Here is a 22878-nt window from a genome sequence, read left to right on the forward strand (position 1 = left end):
ACAAACAAGTCAGTTTTTTCACACAGTTCAACGATTATCAGAATTGATTTATCTAACATCGCGAAATTTTCACTATCGGCTCAAGCCTCGTCCCATCTCATCTCACGTCTCACAGCGTCCCATACAAAGTATCACTCATGAGAGCGTCCACACAACCGGCTCAGCATGCTCTGGGCAGAGCTCCAACAAGTGTTTGTTTTTTTTCTTCATACAACATAGTGCCAAGTGTGCGATGAAATCGCACCAGAAACAAAACAATCCGCCGGTCGACCGCCGTTACTTTTCGATGTTTTCTGCTTCGCTTCACATTGGCGCGCGCTTTAATGATGTGTTTTTTTGTTGTTGTTGCTCAGATGGCTCACCGTGTAGCACTACTAGCTCCTGAGCTCAGTAGTTTTTTGGCCGTGGTTCTGAGTGCACGCTTATTTTTTTATCATACCAAAGCTTCTGACGCCGTCCACGCGGTCGTGTTTGCGCGCTTGCTTTTATTATTTGCGCTGATTAGCGTTCTCTAGTTTAAATACTGTGTTATAGTGATATGGTGTGAAGTTTCTCGGACGCGACGCGCTTTGAATTGGTTTGCTAAATACTAAACACATAATACAGCAATCGTTTGGTGATGAGTTTGCAATTGTGACGAAACGGAAAGTGATTTCGATCGACATAAAAATAGGAAGGAAGGAAGCCACTTGGGGATGATTCTGGAAAGTGTTGGATGGAATGTTCGGTGCAGTGTGTAGTGTTGACCTTGTTTTTGGTGTTGCGTGTGCCTGAGAAACAAAGTTGAGTGCCAGGAAGTTGAAGGATTATTACAGACAAAAACTACTACCGTTGGAATAGCTGGGAAACTCTAAGATACTCTTCACGGTATGTTATCAAACGCTTATCATTGAATTCTCCAAAAGAATGTTGGGAAATATTCAAAGGTTCTGGCACACATTCTGTTAAACTTTCGTGTGGAAAACCTCCTCATGTTGCTTACATTGAATAAAGTCCTGTGTTTCTCCAATACAGCAGCAATTCATTTGTTTGGAAACCCACTAAATTAGTAATGTTGAGTTTGGTCCCCACATGCGTGTTGGTTCTCACCCGGTGTGTTTTCATTCGATATCCATACTTTCTACCTCTCTTTGTGGTTTGTGGTTTAGATTGTTTTACAATCACGTTTTCCATCCGACACACGGTTCAATTCGGTACTGCAATGGATAGCGGCTTTCTCTGCTGCCTTTCGTTTGATGTGGTTCCAGTCAGACCAAAAGTGTTTTCTACAACGAGAGTCTTCAACGCAACAAAAATCGAAACCATTCCACAGCTGTTCGCTCTTGAAATCCGATACTATTTATCACGGATCTTCATCTAAACTTAATGATGATCACCAAGCGGCTACCAGCGTTTGCCTCTCGAGTGATGATGAATGTCTCAATCTTGGCTCAATTGTTTGAACTGTGTGCTGACCTGACGGTGTGTAATTAGGGTCTTTCAGTGGCAACTTGAGTGAATGGAGAATGGTCGATTTATTGTTGGTTGGCTCGAAGGTCAACCATATAACGGTTGAATTAGGGATAATTATAAAAAATGGGTCTTCACAGCGACCCATTTGATGTGTTTGCATGGTCATTACTTGAAGTGTTTTTGTTTCACATAATGGACACAATGCTTGGCGGTAGTTACTGAACTGCTCTTTTAGAAGCTGTACAGATGCATTAAATACACTTGTGTGAACAATTCGTTGTAATTTACGCTAGCAATTGATCATGTTAATATTTCAATGAAATTCTAAATAGGCAATGTCTATAAACTATTCCTAATTTCTGACTATCTTATCAAAAACTACTACCGTTATTTTATAGAATTATTTGTTAACTATTACTCTTTCAAGTAATAAACAAGTTTGACCATTTGTGTTATCTTTTGATCACTCCCTTACATGTTTGAATAAAAAAACAATTTTGTTAAGTAAAAAAATATCATGAGCCTTTATTCTGAAAACAACATTTTTCATTGCATTTACATCATATTTAGCTGTATTCAATTCATAAAACTTAAACCAAACTTTTTTTTTATCAGCACGTAAAATAAAAATAGAAAACAATTATAAAAGCCCGAGTTCGAGAAATAACAAATCACACAATAAAAGCAGCCGTGAAATAAATGTCCTTATTAGTGATACCTTTTACTACTTTGTTATCGAGAATGGCCAACAGGTTCTCAATCGGTTGAGATCACGAATTTGTAGTGGCCATTCAAGGAGTTTTATTCTGCGTGAACGGAAATAGGCTTTGGTCTTCTTAGCATTATACTACGAGTCGTTGTCCTGTTGGAAAACGAAGCTGTTTCATGGGCCAGTTTTTCGAAGCGATTCCTTCAGGTTGTCCTTAAGGATGTCAATGTAGACATCATCTGCTACCGTGAATTCGCACCGGAATCCCAACCCCAGGAAAAGCATTCCCACACCATTACGTTGGCTCCTCCGTACTTGACTGTAGCCTGCAAATGACATTCCTGCAATCCTTCATCATCACTCCGCCGCTCGAATTTCGATTCACCAGTCCAATGTACTTTTTTCCAAAAGTCTCTGGATTTGTTAACATGTTTCCGGGCAAATTTCAACCGTGTCATTTTTTTTTTATGGCTGACTAGCTGACTTGGCAAACTTCGTCCCGCCCAAAAATTATTTTTTGTTATCAATACCTTCAAACATTCACGTTTTCTTACTAAGCGCAAGTTCATGAGTCCAATCGCAGAACTGTACATTGATAGATCTTCTAATCGACCCCGTTGAATTTAACTTTTACTAAAAAAAATTCTAGTTAGAAGTACTAGAAACTCAGATCATTTTCAGACACAATTCTCGTTCAAGATTTCTCAACCACTTGCAAATAACATGTTTCTCCGTTACATGGAATAAATGTTTGTTACAGAAAATATGATAGAATAGAGACAGACCCTCCCCTCTACTCACTTAGAGAGGGGGGAGGAGTTTCTATTCACCATAGAAACGTTTCGTGCCCCCTAAAATCTTCACATGCCAAATTTGGCTCGCTTGATTAGTTCTCGAGTTATGCAGGAAGTTGTGTTTCATTTGTATGGGAGACCCCCTTAGAAAGAGGGGAGGAGTGTCGAACCTGTGGTATGAATTGTCTGTCTGTCTGTGGTATTAATTCTTCCCCATAAAACCTCCACATGCCAAATTTAGTTCCTTTTGCTTGATTAGCTTTTGAATTATGCGGAAATGTATGCTTCATTTTTATGGCAGCACCTCTCCCCCCTCAGAGAGACGGGAGGAGTGTTTATTCGCCATAGAAAAGTTTTGTATCCCCTAAAACCTTCGCATGCCAAATTTGATATTTTCTTGATTAGTTTTCGAGTCACGCAGAAATTTGTCCTTCATTTGTATGGCAGCTTGCGCCCTAAAACCCCCATATACCTAATTTGGTTTCGTTTGCTTGATTAATTCTCGAGTAATGCAGAAATTTGTGTTTCATTTGTATGGCAGCCTCCCCTTAGAGAGGGGGTGGAGTGTCTAACCACCATAGAATTATGTATTGCACCCTAGAACCTCCACATGCTAAATTTCGTCTAATTTGCTTGATTAATCCACGAGTAATTCAGAAATTTGGGTTTCATTTGTGTGGCAGCCCCCCATTAGTGAGGAGGGTGGAGAGTCTAACCATCATAGAAACATTTATTGTACCCTAAAACCTTCACATGCCAAATTAGGTTTCATTTGCTTGATTAATTCACGAGTAATGCAGAAATTTGTGTTTCATTTGTACGACAGCCCCCCCTTAGAGAGGGGTGAGGGGTCTCAAACTATCACGAAAACCTTCCCCGGCCCTAAAACCCCTACATACCAATTTTCATGTTGATCGGTTCAGTAGTTTCCGAGTCCATAAGAATCCATAAGAATCAGACAGACAGACAGACAGAAATCCATTTATATATATATATATATATATATATATATATATATATATATATATATATATATATATATATATATATATATATATATATATATATATATATATATATATATATATATATATATATATATATATATATATATATATATATATACTTTTTTGTGCATCTGCTCTTGAGTCCATGCTCAGCTAGTCTGTGGCGTAAGGTTCTGAGCGATACCGCCAAATAGAAGTTTTCCTGAATGACTTTGTACAATACTTTTGGAGGTTTCTTCACTTCCCGGATGACTCGTAGATCCGTCTTCCCATGACGGCTTATTCCGGATCATCTGTCCGCAAGCGAACCGTGAGCTTTGTGCTTGTGCGCAATTTCACCGGCATATTCCGAACTTCTCTGCAACCTTGCGCTATGAAATCTGCTGCGAATGATCCTGTACAACAAAATTTGCATGCTGATTTTCTTTCCATCCTTTTTGATTTTGTTGAAAACTCTTTGTGTAGACAACAACAATAGACTTTTATGTGCCAATGTGAATGACACTTTGTTTACTCTCTGTCCAACTTCTATAAGACCAGGTGATGATCTTGCTGCTTTGTGTCATTGTAAACAAACAATGCTTCAATTTATATTGTAGTGTGTAGGTATTGGTGACTTCCATACACTGCATGATTTTCATATGTGTGTGTGCAAGCGCTGAGCGTAAACGAATGTTGTCGTATTTTAAACTGTCAAATTTCTATATTTCTCCTACATTTTCTGTTGTTTTAGTTGTTTTGATCAATTAAATCTGGCAAATACCTAAGGGAAAAGTTCTCACGGAGAGAGAGAAAAGACAAATCGATGAATTTCACCAAGAAAATGTTGGTATCAGAGAAATTTTTCGTCGGATTGGACGATCCCATCAAGCAGCGCTCAATTATTTGGCGAATCCTCAAGGATATGGTAAGAAGGGGAGAGCTCCACGTAAATCGAAGCTCTCTGACCGGGATGAGCGAGAGATAGCTAGAACAGTTTCGAATACCTCAAAATCGCATGTGCAAATAAAGCAATAAAGGGTGTGTCACATCAAATTGCATCACGGAAAAAACGCCGTAGAAATTCGCCCAGTAGACCGATCCTTTTGAAAATTTTAGACAGTAAAATAAAAAATATTACAACTTTTGGCATTTTCTTTTTATTCATACTTCGAGCCCAAGCCCGTATGCTCGCACCTTCCTCTTTACCCCGTCCATAAGGTTCTGTATAACGTCAGGTTGTAGTTTTTTTTGAACAGAAATCCATTTTCTCTTGAAGTCCGCCTCCGATTTGACAACTTTTGGGTTCTTCCGGAGGGCCTGCTTCATAATCGCCCAATATTTCTCTATTGGGCGAAGCTCCGGCGCGTTGGGCGGGTTCATTTCCTTTGGCACGAAGGTGACCCCGTTGGCTTCGTACCACTCCAACACGTCCTTTGAATAGTGGCACGAAGCGAGATCCGGCCAGAAGATGGTCGGGCCCTCGTGCTCCTTCAATAGTGGTAGTAAGCGCTTCTGTAGGCACTCCTTAAGGTAAACCTGCCCGTTTACCGTGCCGGTCATCACGAAGGGGCGCTCCGCTTTCCGCAAGAGCAGATCGCTTGCCACACCATGTACTTTTTGGCAAACTTGGATAGTTTCTGCTTGCGAATCTCCTCCGGAACGCTGAATTTGTCCTCTGCGGAGAAGAACAACAGGCCCGGCAGCTGACGAAAGTCCGCTTTGACGTAGGTTTCGTCGTCCATTACCAGGCAATGCGGCTTCGTCAGCATTTCGGTGTACAGCTTCCGGGCTCGCGTCTTCCCCACCATGTTTTGCCTTTCGTCGCGGTTAGGAGCCTTCTGAACCTTGTATGTACGCAGGCCCTCCCGCTGCTTGGTCCGCTGGACGAATGAACTTGACAAATTCAGCTTATTGGCGACATCCCGGACCAAACTTCTCGGATCACGTCTAAACTGCTTAACTACGCGCTTGTGATCTTTTTCACTGACGGAGCATCCATTGTTGCCGTTCTTCACCTTCCGGTCGATGGTTAGGTTCTCGAAGTATCGTTTTAGTACACTGCTGACCGTGGATTGGACGATTCCCAGCATCTTACCGATGTCCCGATGTGACAACTCCGGATTCTCGAAATGAGTGCACAGGATTAATTCACGACGCTCTTTTTCGTTCGACGACATTTTTCCAAATTTACGAAAAATTGACAGTGAAGCATGGCCAACGTGATCTATACACTCTTATCTGATTATAAGCGAAAGCTGAAGATATAATTCCTAAAAATTAAATTTCTACAGCGTTTTTTCCGTGATGCAATTTGATGTGACACACCCTTTATTTCAACTACTCAACTGCTCGGGTGACAATTCGTCAAATTTTGGTAAAAAATCCTCACATAAAGAGGGCTTGAAAGGTTAAAACTCCTCATCTTACACCATCTCACATCGGAAGACGTCTGAGTTTTGCCAAAGCTCACATGAACCGACAGTGGGACATGGTATATTGTGACAAAGAATGTCTCCAAAAGAATACATTCGTCGTCTATCTATCGTTGAGTTTGACTTCACCCAAATTGAAATTGTTGCGATATGTGGGTTATGAATGAGCAACTCGCGATTAGTGGTAAAAATACATATATTTATTAAACGATAACTACGAACAATAAAACTAATGTGCGCGAGCTGCTGATCGCAAATCTTTTTACTTGTGTTCCAATGATGGCTGTCGTTGTCGACGACAATGTAAACCGAGAGCCGCGGCGGCATCTCCAGCTGACGGCTGTCAGCTGGAGAGCCCCGCTGGCAAATTTGGTAACGCCAATTGATGGTTGGTGGGATGTCCTCCCAACAGAAATGATAGAATACTTTGGAGGATATTTGAGATAAATAGGAAAATAAAAAAGTGTCTATGCATATCATATACATAGAACAAAGGATATATATATATATATATATATATATAAGGATCTATATATATATATATATATATATATATATATATATATATATATATATATATAAATGAATTTCTGTCTGTCTGTCTGATTCTTATAGACTCGGAAACTACTGAACCGATCCACATGAAAATTGGTATGTAGGGGATTTTGGGGCCGGGGAAGGTTTTCGTGATAGTTTGAGACCCCTCCCCCCTCTCTAAGTGGGGGCAGCCATCCTCCCTCCTCCCTCTTCTCTACTCCTTCTTCTACTCATCCCTCTTCTCTCAAATTTCTGCATAACTCGAAAACTAATATAGCACAATTTGGGATGTGAGGGTTTTCGGGTATGAGAAATGTTTTATAATGGTTTGACACCCCTCCCTCCTCTGGGATGGAGAGCAGGTCTCATAAAAATATTACACATATTTCAACCAAAAATATTCCAGCCAAACGTGACAATTGAAAATTTTCGGAAAACTCTGAACGAAAAAGGAAAAATTCGGAAAATTAAATTTCCATATGTTCTACAATTACATAGTGACAAGTGCTGTTAGTCCATCTGATGTTTGGGCTATCGAAATTGATGTTTGTTTGAAACTGGAAATGGATTTTAATGTGATGAAACGCACTCATATATCTTCTTCTATCTATACCAAAAAAAACAAAAAGGATCGCCGGATGTGTTGATACGAGCAGAACTCGAGGAAGGAATTGTCCGATTTAGGGCTGTCTTTCTTCTATCATATGTTTCTCACCAAGCGTTGGATGCTGGTGTGTGTACAAGTCATACGATTATTGTTTCATCCGGAAGATTAATTTTAATTATGATTTGCGTTTTTATCGAGAATTAATCTATAAATAAATCTATCAATAATTAGATCGCAAAATTGCCCCAAACTTAGATTCCTAACATCCTAACATCATCTGCGGTATTTGCATGTTGATTATCAGAAAGCGGTTGTACATCGAAATTGTTTCATTGTATTTAAATATCATGAGCATGGCTAATCATTCGCCTTTACGATTCGTTACTGATTAGCATCTGCTGGAATAATGAAATGTATAATGGAACAAATTATTCCCACAGGTTCCATTGCCCTATTGCTTTAGAAAGTGATACAGATAAGTGAGAAGGCACGTGCTGTGTGAATATTTATTCACATTGATGTCAGGAATGTTTCAAATTCATAGCCAAGCAAGTCGAGCAAAAGTAACAGAAGTGAAGCAAATTGATAAACCCTTGGTCGTATTAAAAAAAGAGATTTAAGAGATACTTACATTATACATTGTTTTCTGGGTGGAGTGGTAATGATTGAGGATGGGAAAACAGCTGAAACGGAAAAACATAAAAGAGCAGAGTATTTAACATATTCAGTAGTTTATTGACCTTTTTGTTTGTTTTCTAATCCAAATGAGGATTGAATAACGCAACAAAGCATACCACCGCCGAACGAATAATAATCAAGTAGATGATAACAACCCAAAAACGTCATATCAAATGCCGTGAGTCCATGCTCAGATGTTGCGCACAGTGAAGCTACACAATAAAAAACAAAAAAATCCTCCGAAAATAACCGGTTTTGAGCAAACGTTCGAAACTGCTAATTTAAATCGGCTCGTCTCAGACTCCTTCACAATGCATTTTAGCGCAGTGACAATAAGAAAGAACGAGTTTGCTATACATATTTACAAACTGACTGCCAAAGAGAAACTAGAAATTTGCTCCTCTTAATAAGAGAAGCATGAGAAAGATTATTTTGTGGAGCATTTGCTCACCGGGTTGAACAATGACCAATCTGAATTAAAACAATGAAAGTCTGTGCAAGGTTGTAAGTTAGATATAGTTACCAATGGCAGCTTTGGAAAAATTGTACTAGTCACCCAAGGCGATCGCATGGCTAGTGGGGGAAATGGGGGGAATTTGGACCCCCTAGGCAAATCAACTAATATTTCCAAACCAATACAGGTTAAATAAAAAATGTCACATTGTACACTGAGCTACACTTGTTTTCTCTCAATCAATAATGTTTAATCATTATATCAAGCTCTAAATTACCAAATATATTATATCATAAAAGAGATGATTTTTGGACATTAAAAACCCCGCATCAAGACTGATTTGGTCCGGTGTATGTTTCAAAAAAAAAAAAAAAATCTTTGTGTTTATGGTCAGTAATTCACGATAATATTACAATCAGGTATAGTGTTCTGGGATCGATACCAGGTGTCTTGGCCAGATTCCAGACCAGAAAATTTGCATTGAGACCATTTCGAATTCTGCATGGATCTTTCCACTGTTGTTCGGTCGTTTTCAAACGATTTCGATGCTTGGTCAGAGAAATGGAATCAATTAGACCAAAGAAAAGCTTCAAACCTAATAATTCCCATTAGTTTTATTAAAAGTATTTTACCTTTACTACTAGAACCATTAGCTCACATTTTCAACAAAATTATTGACACGTGCATTTATCCCAAATTATGGAAAATGTCTAAAATAATTCCATTCCGAAAAAAGTCAAATTTAGCTTCATTAGACAATTTGCGCCCTATCAGCATTTTGAACGCATTGTCCAAAGTTTTCGAAACGTTGCTGAAGAACCAGATATGTTCCTATGTTCACAATAATAATCTATTATCGCCCTTTCAGTCTGGCTATCGTTCTGGCCACAGCACTAAAACTGCAATGTTAAAAATTTGTGATGACATTGGTGTTATTTTAGATAAAGGCAATCGGGTTGTGTTAATTCTCTTAGATTTTTCTAAGGCGTTCGACACTATTTCGCATCTTTTACTGTGCCACAAACTGGAAAATACTTTCAATTTCAACAGGAGCGCAGTTTCTTTGGTCCATTCATATTTGGTCAACCGTCAACAAGCAGTTTCTTGTAATCAGATATTATCCAGTTTTTTGCCAGTTTATTCTGGTGTTCTTCAGGGCTCTGTTCTAGGCCCAATTCTCTTCAGTCTCTACATCAATGATTTGCCAAGTGTGATCAGGAACTCTTCCATACATTTATTTGCAGACGACGTACAATTATATTTCAATTGTAATAATAGAAATATGAATGAAACTAGTGGCATAATTAATGAAGACCTTGAAGCAATAAGAAAGTGGTCATTTCAAAATTTATTGAAACTCAATGCTAAAAAAACGCAAGCATTGTTTATTCGACGTAATATGAATGAAGAATTTCCAAACATAAACATCGGCAACGAAACAATTAGCTTTGTAGATTCCGCATCAAGTTTAGGTTTTGTTATACAAAGCGATTTTAATTGGGATAAGCACATACTGAGTCAATGTGGTAGAGTTTATTTTTGTCTGAGGACATTGCACTCAAAAAAACACGTTTTGCATTATTCGACTAAACTCAAATTATTTAAAAGCCTCATATTGCCACATTTTATATCCTGTGATTTTTTAATTAGTTGTGCTGCAATCCGAGTTCAAGACAGACTCAGAGTTGCACTGAATTCTTGCGAAAGATTTATTTTCAATTTGGGTCGAATGGATTCTGTCTCACACTTACAACACTCACTCTTAGGATATTCATTCCACAATTTTATTGAAGCTAGATCTTGTATATTATTACATAAAATGATTACAACAAGAACACCCGCATATCTATATGAAAAATTGAAGCTTCCCTGTAATCTCCAAAATCAAGAGTCATCATTCGTGTTCAGGAAGCAATGTATGGATTATTTCAATCGGTCGAGAAATAGTTAGTTTGTAGTATTAGAAGGATTGTTATTATTTTACAAATTACCAACGCACTTCATACCATACTTCATAACTTTATAGCACCAAAAAGACTGCAGTCTTACGCTATGAGAGTGAATAAATAATAAATAATAAATAAATAAATAAACCTGTAGGACCAATTCCCCACACCCCACACAACATGCAAAAATTGAAATTCAATTAATTTCATTTATTGTTATCTAACTCACAGTTTCGCTACATCAAATTGTTCCTCTTCTGTAGGCTAACAGAACTTTACTGCACAATACACGAAATGTTTGTTTAGTCAGCGGAAAATAACCTTAAAATCACGATTGGAAAACTCACATTTTCTGACAATCAAAGTGTTTGTTGTGTTCATGCTACCGTTTTTCTCCACTTGTTAAATTTTACCAAAGTTTTTTTTACGTTAGGTACATACGGTTCAACAATAGAAGGAGATGACATTATAAAAAAATCGAAGTTGAGCCGTACTTTTTGAGATAAAGGGGTGGTCCAATTCACCCCGTATGTCGAAATCCCCCAACTTACCCTATTTGTATGCACGTGTCCGGATTTTTTTATTATTATTGCAAAAACTTTAATGCCATCTTGAAATTTAGGGCCTGATTCTCGAATACACTACGATTCGTATTCGCGATGACAACGGTACGGTGTCGAGATCTGGATGCGAGATTAGTTTCCCACTAAATTTATCATTATAATATCAAATTATCTTCAGATGGAATTTTTGCATGAGATTATTATATCACATGAATAAAACAAAGTTTTCCATTCACATTGAATACCAATTTGATACGAAGAAGTTAATTTTCATTAATGATTTTTTATCTGAAAAATGCTCATTCTGCCTGAAAACTCATCATTATTTTCGACACTTCACTAACTCGTAAAACGTAGTTCAATGGCGTGCCGTTTATTTCGTTTCCACCGTGAAGTGTATTCGAAGTGTATTCGAGAATCAGGCCCTTCGTTTCCACCGTGAAATGTATTCCAGAATCAGGCCCTTAGTTTAGTGCTTTTAGAATTGACTGAGTATGCAAAATTGGTTTCTTTTTGTCATAATCTATCATTATTTCAAATTCTGAAATTGATTTGGAGCGTGTATCGCAGGGAGAATCTTTTAAGACGAAATTTTATGATTAATCATTACACAGAATTATTACCATAATGCTCTAGGATAATTAAAAATCCGAATCATTACAGAAGTAAAAGCTTGCAAAATATTCTACAATTTCTGGAGATTATACTTGTAATGAGTCATTGGACCGTTCATGATTCATTGAAAAGTTTTATGTGAAATTTTGGAGATAAGGAGTCAAAATACAACGTTACAGAATTCTTTTGACGAGAAAAAAACTGTTCAAATTGTTTGATTCCCGCTCAGAGAATTGAAACCGAAGCTTCTACTACTGGTCACAAATCTGTTTGCTATGGGAACCTCAAACTTAATGTGCTACCCAATTAATACCATTGGTTTCCGCCGGAGTTTCAAATGTAAACCATCGAAGCTCCGTGTGAAAATTTATTCAGTTGAGGTCACATTGCGTAGTTTTCCCAACTGTTAGTCTTTAGCTTCACAATCAACCAGAGATGGATAGTGAGAAGGAATCCAATGAAGAATCCCACGTTGGTGACGAAGTTGACCTTTTTGTTTTCTCTCACAGGAGGCTGCGTACATTGTCATTGATGATTAAAACCGTGACAGTTTTGTGGTCGTGCTTTTAGTTCTTCGGTGATCCGTATGCAGCGGACAGTGGATATGTCGACCAGCTCAGTTTGACAGGGGTTGAATTCTAGTGAGATCATAGCTGTAGATTTTGGTTAGATTAGGTAGGTAGTTTATTTTACTAATTATAACAAAAATTAAAATGTCCATGATTCAAAATAGAAGAAAACAAATACATAAAACGATCATGTGTAGCAATAGCAATAGCTGATCACTTTATATGTTAGTACCTCTAAATCAAACAAAAATAATATATATATATATATATATATATATATATATATATATATATATATATATATATATATATATATATATATATATATATATATATATATATATATATTTCTGAAAGAAGGGTTCAACATTTTGTACCTTGTCCATATTCTTATGGATTTATTCAATATTTATTCGCGTGTTTGATACTGACTTTTCGTATGAGAACGAGAATGAATAATCATCTCAGTTATTCAAACATTGTGTGCAATGTTGCAACACGTGCATATTTATCTGGATAGGTACAGATTTTTTTGGTTATTTTTGGTACAGATTCGGCACAGATTACTGATTTTCGTCAAAAAGTACAAATTGGTACATATTTTTCCGCGTGGAAAATTTCTCTCCTTTTTTTTGACAGTATTATCACTAGAAATCACTCATTACATTCACACGAGAATAAATTCCATTACGGAAAAATAAAATCACAATGACAATTTGGCCCCGGTGGCGTTAATACGTAATAATTTGTAATAAGTAAATATAGGCGTAAAGTTAGTGAGTAAATATAATATTTTTAAGTAAATAAATGAGTATTTTTTCATGCTTCATGGTTCTTCTCTACAATGAACATTCTCGATGGTAAAGATTTTTGAAGAAAAAGTACAGATGAGAAAGATTTTTTCCCCTTCTGGTACAGATGAAACAGTTTGTAAAAGCCTTTTTTTTCACATAGTTAACTGCGGGGAATCTTTTCCCATTCTCATTAACAATTTTCCGTTCCATGATAATCGTAGTGGAACCACGCTGCAAAGAAGTCATAGCATGTTTTTGATTGCTTGTTTTGTATTTTAAAAATCCTGGAAAAGAATCGCCACACCTCGTATTCGCAGCTGTATATCGACAGACCAAGCTATTTAATTTTTGTAGTGTTCTGGTAATCTCTGATTTGCCTGAACATATTTTAGGCACTTGAATCCAGCGTCTTCTAAAATTTTCTAAAATAAAAAGCTAATTTTCGCCGTTTTTTGGTTCTACTTCGGTTAGGGAGACTCCCTATTCCCTATTTCCTATTCGCTATTCCCTATTCCCTATTCCCTATTCCCTATTCCCTATTCCCTATTCCCTATTCCCTATTCCCTATTCCCTATTCCCTATTCCCTATTCCCTATTCTCTATTCTCTATTCTCTATTCTCTATTCCCTATTCCCTATTCCCTATTCCCTATTCCCTATTCCCTATTCTCTATTCTCTATTCCCTATTCCCTATTCCCTATTCCCTATTCCCTATTCCCTATTCCCTATTCCCTATTCCCTATTCCCTATTCCCTATTCCCTATTCCCTATTCCCTATTCCCTATTCCCTATTCCCTATTCCCTATTCCCTATTCCCTATTCCCTATTCCCTATTCCCTATTCCCTATTCCCTATTCCCTATTCCCTATTCCCTATTCCCTATTCCCTATTCCCTATTCCCTATTCCCTATTCCCTATTCCCTATTCCCTATTCCCTATTCCCTATTCCCTATTCCCTATTCCCTATTCCCTATTCCCTATTCCCTATTCCCTATTCCCTATTCCCTATTCCCTATTCCCTATTCCCTATTCCCTATTCCCTATTCCCTATTCCCTATTCCCTATTCCCTATTCCCTATTCCCTATTCCCTATTCCCTATTCCCTATTCCCTATTCCCTATTCCCTATTCCCTATTCCCTATTCCCTATTCCCTATTCCCTATTCCCTATTCCCTATTCCCTATTCCCTATTCCCTATTCCCTATTCCCTATTCCCTATTCCCTATTCCCTATTCCCTATTCCCTATTCCCTATTCCCTATTCCCTATTCCCTATTCCCTATTCCCTATTCCCTATTCCCTATTCCCTATTCCCTATTCCCTATTCCCTATTCCCTATTCCCTATTCCCTATTCCCTATTCCCTATTCCCTATTCCCTATTCCCTATTCCCTATTCCCTATTCGTATAAATTATGTATATTGGAAGTGTCGATGACCTATTGGTGATGTTTTGAATTCTAGAGGCTTTCTCAGTTTATTCGTCTGTTCATTCGCCTGTAGCCTTGGAAAAGGCCAACCTGAAATATAAAGCTAAACCCTCTTAAAAAGGCCATTTGGAAAGCCTCGTTGCCGTTACCGTCTGGTCGCTAACTGAATGACTGAAGACTGAATCGTGAATGACTTATTGACGACCTTTTTCCGATTGATTATTCAATTTTTTACGAACTCCAACTCTTTATGGGTTAAAAGTAACGTCGAAGTGTAGCGCATTTCGAGTCGAATGTGCAGAGAGTATTTTTCAGCTGTGAGAGTTGTGCTCTTCGATGGATAACAGAAGGTCAAAATTTGAACTGTATTAAAAACCCCGTTTGTAACGTTGGAGTAGCAATTCGCATGCAAAGAAACGGTGGAACGAGGTCTCTCGGCTTCAATTCGCATGGAACCCAGTTTCTTCTCCAAAGCTCGCAAACGATTCGAAATGGTTTTCCGAGTTGCGCCTAATGATTTCGCTACTACCTTTTGGGTTTGATTTGAACCCTCATGAAAAAAGCCCCTCCCATTCTGCCAATTTGAAAGTTTATCCCTTTCTGGAATGCTCCTTGTCTTCGATACTAAATTCTCAAGTTCTGAAGGGTTGAAGCCATTCTTGACAGGTTATCATGAGTATCCACAAAAATTCAATTCAATTAGACATGAAAAGCAAAATTTCAACGAATTGTTGATGGCTCGAATGTCTTCATTTTCATGCACAAAATGTGGCTAATACATTGACATTTAATGCGACATGCCGAGGCACCACTCAGTGTCGCATTGGAGGCGATTTTGACCTGTAATTGGAGATTTTCGATGAGAGTAGTACAGTGTCGACGTCTGGTGGCGACTTTCAATGTGGGGCCATGATTTGGGCCCCGAACTCTATGTTTACAAAAATGTCCAATTAGAGGAGAAAATGTACAATTAAACGTGTCGCATTACAGGTCTATCCAATTAGCAAAATATCGCATTAAATGTAACTTACTGTACCGGTAAAAGCTACCAATCGCAATGACGATGTTTACAAGTATCTAACTTCACATTGTGGCGTTTTTGATGCGACTATTTGACTAAAAATTACTACTTGCACCACCTGATAGAAAACGGTGGGATTCTTTTTTTTTTTTATCTGTATTATAGTGACTTTCAACTCATTTGGCTGGTTCGTCACTTTTTACTTCCATTTTTTGGAAGAATGTCGGGAGTGAGAGTTGAACTCGTGACCTTTAGCGTGAGAGGCATGGATGTTACCACTACGCCAGATCGCCTCCACGGTGGGATTCTATTTATCCACCTGATAGTAGTCTCATAACTCATAACTCATAAGGTTATTTATGTTTTCAAATCCGTCAAGAACCATTCCAATACAGTTCAAACTGTCTAAACCAACTATACACTCTAGGAATCAAAGGGGTCATTCAATTCACCATATCCTCATCTCCGGAACATCCCGAGCCACCTACACAATTGAAAGCGATGTGACTGCTCAATATTATCTTTACCTTTTCATTCGACTTTGAAGTAGGTTTTTGTTCGGTTTTGACTTCATTCCGAAGTTTGTTGATTGGTTTACATGTCAAACTTGTAAACCCATGTCTCATTACAAGCCCTAATGCGTTTTATAAATATGGGGTCGGATCTGACTGTGTTCAACTAAGTTTATGCGATTAAGTTCTAAAGTATATTCAGATTTTCCGAAACTAGTCGGTTCCTATTTGCTCAATAGTTGAATTTCGAACATCTATTCTATTGTTAATCCAATTCATCGACTGGAAGAATTATGCGTATAAAACATCTTTAAGATTAATGTTCGTAGATCAATGTCTGCCTTATAAGATTGTTTTGACGTAGAACTACGTCTTTCATTAAGGGTGCCAAATCAGAAAACAGGTCACGTTTTTATGAAATAAAGTTAACGTTAATAACTATTTTTGCCGCGAACGGATTTTGGCGATTCACATACTAAACGAATCGGAAATTCCGTAAGATTTGTTTGATATGCTATACATTAGAATCCCCTGGTTTGTAAATGGTTAAAATTCATGAAAACTTGAGGCGTTCCCATTTTCCCATACATTTGTTCTGTCCATTTGTGTGCTTTCCCGAACAGACCTGTCAATAACGAGCAGCTTATCGACGACCAACGGAGGGGAAATCGTAGGATTCAAAGTCCCCATGAACAAAGGAAAAGTAGAAGAATGAAGGGGAATACTTGCCTAGAGTATAAACAGTGGATCTCGCTGAGGAAAACTTTCATTCGGCATCGGACTGTTGAGCAATCCAGTTCACTTTGCTTTCGCTGCGCTTCGATCTAAGATTGGACCCCACCAGTGGTAATCCAACTTGGATATCGTCGTGTGGTTTTTTCAGTTCATTTTTGGCGTTATTCGTATCGTGTGTTTTTCTTTCCGCGTCATAAATTGGACGCTTCCTGCAGTGTGTGATGAGCAAGAAGAAGAGGAAGGCTGGCTCGAGCACTGCAAGAAGCGAACGCATTGCCAGGGGCAATCAAATTTCGAGGCAAGCATCATCTCGTGAAGCACGCGATGTTGGTGCAGTGAAAAGCGCTCGCACTGAACCGAGCCTTCGCGAGTCTGACACCGCATCGAACAACAGCGAAGTAGACAGCAGCAACCAAAATCAAGCTTCCCCCGCTGGTGGTGAAGGTGGTCGCTCTTGACAAACTCATCAGCGAATCCGCATCGATGGGTGTTACAGCAGAGTACAAGCTGTGTGGCATAATTCAGTCTTTTTCCAAGCAGTTAACATTGTTTGTTTTCCGTCATCATAAGGTTGTGCGTCAAAAAAATATTTGGGGAATACCAAGCATCTTGACATGTTATACCAAGCATCCAGTAAGACATGTTATAAGTTATTTGGGTTCGCGTGCCAGTTGCATTAGCGCTATGAAGCATTGCTACTGTTTCGAGGTTGTTATTAACAAAAAGAGTTTAGTTCGCTTGTTTAGTCACCGAGAAAGTAAATGTCGTTCTGGGATTTTGTCTGTGGTTTCGTTTGCCAGTAGCAAAACTTCCTCCACTAAAGGTGATAGCTGCGCTTCTCTCGAGTATGAGAAAGAAATACAACTTTTTTCGAGGCCAGTAATATTAACAGAAGCGTTTCTTTTGAGAATAGCGCAAAATGATGAGAAGTGTTTTATATTCCTAGTAGTTTTAAGCCACCAATGTATGGCTCTGTATGCATGCTATGGCGAACGCTTGTTTGGCGCTTGGTTTACGTTGTACGAACGATGCCTAGAGGTGCGATTCCTTTAAGGCAATACTAAATAACATGTAGCATGATATTTGATACTTGCAAGTGTTGTCATTGTTGTTGTTTCCATGCGGTGCCAAATATATATTGATGTAGTTATGAGATGTGGAATAATGGTGCTGGTACATGTACATGTACATGTATATAATCGAGTCTAGCCGAGTCTATGTCAATTGTGAAAAAGGCCAAAAAAAAAGAAAAGCGTTCGAGGTAAATTTTCATTGCATTGACATGAAATAAATTGCGACTTACGATCAGCTTGTATTGTTTTGCGAGGGCAAGAATGAATCATCAATCAATTATCGTCAACAAATTCTACAATGAAAAAACCATTTCAGAGATTATTCTACTAAGCAGTTCTTTCTAAAATTTCACAGCATTATAGAATAATATCCGAAGGTATGAATAAGCGACTTATATAGAATAACAGCGTAGTTCTACGTCAACAATGCGGTCGTATCTTGGACACAACCTCCTATAATTTTTTTTCAATAAGATAAATGACTCAAAGCACATTGCTAACGTGGTTGAACAATGGCTTAATGAACATAAAACCAACTTGAATCTCCGAATCTGAACCTGATCGAGAGCTTGTGGGAGACCGAAAAGATCGTGATGGTGTGCAATAGCATCGACTGTAACAAGCAGACCCGTTCCACACCCCACAAGATGCAAGACAATCCATATTTAAAAGGGGTTTTGAATTATCAATTTCCGGTACTTTATAATAGAGTGACATTTGGAATGTTGTTAGATGAAGGTTTATATTCCCCACAGGAATATTCAAGAACAAACACATCACATTTGTAAATGAATACCTATTCACTGGTGGCTCGTTGATCTCATCTCAATATCAGATACTTAAATAATCTTCTCCAGGAACAAAACAACTGAAACGACTTGTCGATAAAAGAAAAAAAAAAAGCGCGCAAATTTGTCGATTCATCACAAACCCAATTTGATCGAAGAGCACGCTGCACCTATCCAAGAAAAAATCCGGAAAGAGTACAAACGTCTGGCTTGGATCTTTCTTGAACTTGTTGTTTACACATTAAATTCGTTGGTACCAAAAACCGAGCAAATAAAAGTCTCCTCAAGTAAGGTAATTGTTTGGCGGAGACAAATAGTCGAGCCGTGAGTAAACACGGCCAAAACTCGCAGTGCACCGTCGATGGGCGTTCTTTTTTGTTTATCAACATGCTTCGAAACAAAGATGACATAGCAAAAAAAACATACGATATGGGTTCTACTGGTTGTGTGTTCATCATTTCGGTCGGTAACGGTCAACACATTCAGGAAATTATAATTCTGAAGGTGAGGAACTATTATCATTTCAGAAGCTACGATACCTTTAGGACCGCCGTATGCCCGTATCTCACAATCAAAATAAACTTTCAATTACGAAAAGATAGTGAACCATCCAACTCAATTACGAAAAGATAGTGAACCATCAGACGATAGAGTACGCAGCGAATTCCAACGAAGGAGCAAAGGTAGAAAAAAGGTTAATTAATTTAAATTGCCAATATTGCTTACGCCGTGTTTTCAAGGGTCTACTTCGGAGTGTTCGTCATGTGGGAAAAAAATAGACCCCGATTTGGCGTTTCCCATCGGACGATGGTTTGTGTTCGTCAAGGTTTGCTCACCGTAGTGGCGTGAATTGAAACGTGAAACCTCACAGACCGTCTGCCTGGTGTGGTGTGCCACACCAAACCAGGCGGATTCAAGCATTGTGAAAGTACCCGACCACTTCACCATTCCTTCCGGGAGTCTAACATTGCGAAATATTGATTTTGTTTCATCGCAGCACCACTACTAGAAATGGTAACATTACGTTTCGGATTGTGTGGTGTTGGTGCCACCGATGAGTAAAAGCGTGTAAGTAAATGCAAATGATGATGGTTTCATCATGCTATAATTAGTTACACATTTCTGTATGGACTTTTGCATATCCACATTGAATCGTACCCAGTTCGCAGACCACAGCAGAGAGCCACTTGTGGTGAATTGATTATTCAGCTTCTGGGCCATGAAATGCAATACGTTTCGCGAATTGGGGAATGAGCAGAACGATTTCCGTGGCCGCTAGGGTTTTAATTGCTATGGTGTAATTTAGTAATCATTACACATCGTTGATTTGTGTGGTTCTACCTGTTGTAAGTTTGTTCGTATTTTCCGTATGGAATATTGCTTGATGATTTATATTTATGCTACCGGTGTTTCAAATGTGCAAATTCGAATATTTTTTGTTTGTCCATGGTACCAAAAAAAAAGGAAAAAAAGGAATGGAGGAAGCATTATAGTTTATGAATATATGGATAGAAACACTAGAACTATCTTTCGACGAAACACTACCTATATTTTGTCATTTTGATAGATTCCTATTATTACACACTGCACGTCACACCGTTCATCGATTCCAATTGAGTAGATTGGCACTGGAATTCCCACAAGGGCAGTTATACAACGGCTTCTATATGTGAATTATTGCGTAGGATCCAAATGAAATCGACAAATGACAAAACATGAAAGTTTGTATTCCGTTTGGGATGGAGTAAATATGACTTTTCCACAGCAATTGGCAATTTTCGGACTCAAGTGTAACTTTTTAAAAGGGCGTATCGATTTTAGTAAGAGAAAATTTTTGATAATTCATATCTCAGAAACTATGAGTCGTACCGAAAAAGTTATAGAGTATTGATCATTAAACGTGAAAAAAATATACACTGAGGAAAAAAATATTGTACTTTTTTTATGATTTTTCAAAGTTAACCGAAGGTTCGAAAAATAATTTTTTCCCTCTTTTCTCCAACACGAAAATTCATAACTTTTGATCTACTGGACCGATTTAGATGATCGACACATAAAATAAAAGCCAATTAGCTAGTTTTTTTTGAAAAATATTAGACTTGCGAAAAAAAATTGATTTTTATTTCATAATTCTTTATTGTATTGGTTTTTCATAGTTTACATGATTTTTGGGACCAACGATGCTGTATGTTTTTATATTTTTTCTTGAAAGCTGAGGTTTTTTTACATAACATATCTAAAAAAATGATTTTTGGACCGTCGGTTAACTTTGAAAAATCATAACTTAAAAACGAAAAAACGCCTTTCGACATATGTTGTGTGAAAAATCCTTAGCTTTTCAGAAAAAATAGATAGCGCCCTTGGTCCTGAGACTATGAAAACAATAAAAAACGAATACAATCAATAAAGAGAACAAAATTCGAATTTTCTGCAGGTATCTTTTTTTAAATACAAGGTGATTGGCTTTAATTTGATATGTCGATCATCTGAATCGGTTTAGTAGTTCAAAAGGTATGAATATTTTTAAAAAAGTCATTTTTGGAAAAAAGCGGAAAAATTTGATTTTTCCGACAACCCTGAAATGGAAATGGTCACCCTACTGAAAAAATATAAAAATCGGGTCTAATGTTTTGCGATAAAGAACAAAACTACCACTTTTGACGAAAATCTGAGAATCACTATATCGGTTTGGCATGGAATGGCTGTATAAAGGGTGTGTCACATCAAATTGCATCACGGAAAAAACGCTGTAGAAATTTAATTTTTAGGAATTATATCTTCAGCTTTCGCTTATAATCAGATAAGAGTGTATAGATCACGTTGGCCATGCTTCACTGTCAATTTTTCGTAAATTTGGAAAAATGTCGTCGAACGAAAAAGAGCGTCGTGAATTAATCCTGTGCACTTTCCGGGCATCCGGAGTTGTCACATCGGGACATCGGTAAGATGCTGGGAGTCGTCCAATCCACGGTCAGCAGAGTACTAAAGCGATACTTCGAGAACCTAACCATCGACCGGAAGGTGAAGAACGGCAAAAAAGGATGCTCCGTCAGTGAAAAAGATCACAAGCGCGTAGTTAAGCAGTTTAGACGTGATCCTAGAAGTTCGGTCTGGGATGTCGCCAATAAGCTGAATTTGTCAAGTTCATTCGTCCAGCGGACCAAACAGCGGGAGGGCCTGCGTACATACAAGGTTCAGAAGGCTCCTAACCGCGACGAAAGGCAAAACATGGTGGGGAAGACGCGAGCCCGGAAGCTGTACACCGAAATGCTGACGAAGCCGCATTGCCTGGTAATGGACGACGAAACCTACGTCAAAGCGAACTTTCGTCAGCTGCCGGGCCTGTTGTTCTTCTCCGCAGAGGACAAATTCAGCGTTCCGGAGGAGATTCGCAAGCAGAAACTATCCAAGTTTGCCAAAAAGTACATGGTGTGGCAAGCGATCTGCTCTTGCGGAAAGCGGAGCGCCCCCTTCGTGATGACCGGCACGGTAAACGGGCAGGTTTACCTTAAGGAGTGCCTACAGAAGCGCTTACTACCACTATTGAAGCAGCACGAAGGCCCGACCATCTTCTGGCCGGATCTCGCTTCGTGCCACTATTCAAAGGACGTGTAGGAGTGGTACGAAGCCAACAGGTTCACCATCGTGCCAAAGGAAATGAACCCGCCCAACGCGCCGGAGCTTCGCCCAATAGAAAAATATTGGGCGATTATGAAGCAGGCCCTCCGGAAGAACCCAAAAGTTGTCAAATCGGAGGCGGACTTCAAGAGAAAATGGATTTCTGTTCAAAAAAAAACTACAACCTGACGTTATACAGAACCTTATGGACGGGGTAAAGAGGAAGGTGCGAGCATACGTGCTTGGGCTCGATGTATGAATAAAAAGAAAATGCCAAAAGTTGTTTAATAGTTTTTATTTTACTGTCTAAAATTTTCAAAAGGATCGGTCTACTGGGCGAATTTCTACAGCGTTTTTCCGTGATGCAATTTGATGTGACACACCCTTTATATATTTTTTTTAATGTTTCATATAACATGGAAGTCATGTAGAAAATTTAAAAAATGGTTCCAAGATGGTAAAACTATTTTTGACGAATTTTGTGGAACATTGAATTTTTATGAGTTTTCGAAACTTAGAATTTTTGCATGTTAACAATAAATTTTTATGATGTGATTCATAACAA

At 38.3% G+C, this 22878-nt stretch overlaps 1 protein-coding gene across 1 annotated transcript in view; it reads left to right on the forward strand.

The window, feature by feature from the left end:
* Positions 1 to 407: 407 nt before the first annotated feature.
* The window catches only part of LOC129777304 (ATP-binding cassette sub-family G member 1), a 150516-nt gene continuing 128045 nt past the window's right edge, over positions 408 to 22878 (forward strand). Inside the window, exon 1 of the mRNA XM_055783523.1 lies at positions 408 to 867. The gene's annotated coding sequence lies outside the window, so the exon portion shown is untranslated. The remainder of the gene's footprint in view (positions 868 to 22878) is intronic.

Source organism: Toxorhynchites rutilus, chromosome 3 (assembly GCF_029784135.1).
Source record: "Toxorhynchites rutilus septentrionalis strain SRP chromosome 3, ASM2978413v1, whole genome shotgun sequence".
NCBI classification, from domain to species: domain Eukaryota; kingdom Metazoa; phylum Arthropoda; class Insecta; order Diptera; family Culicidae; genus Toxorhynchites; species Toxorhynchites rutilus.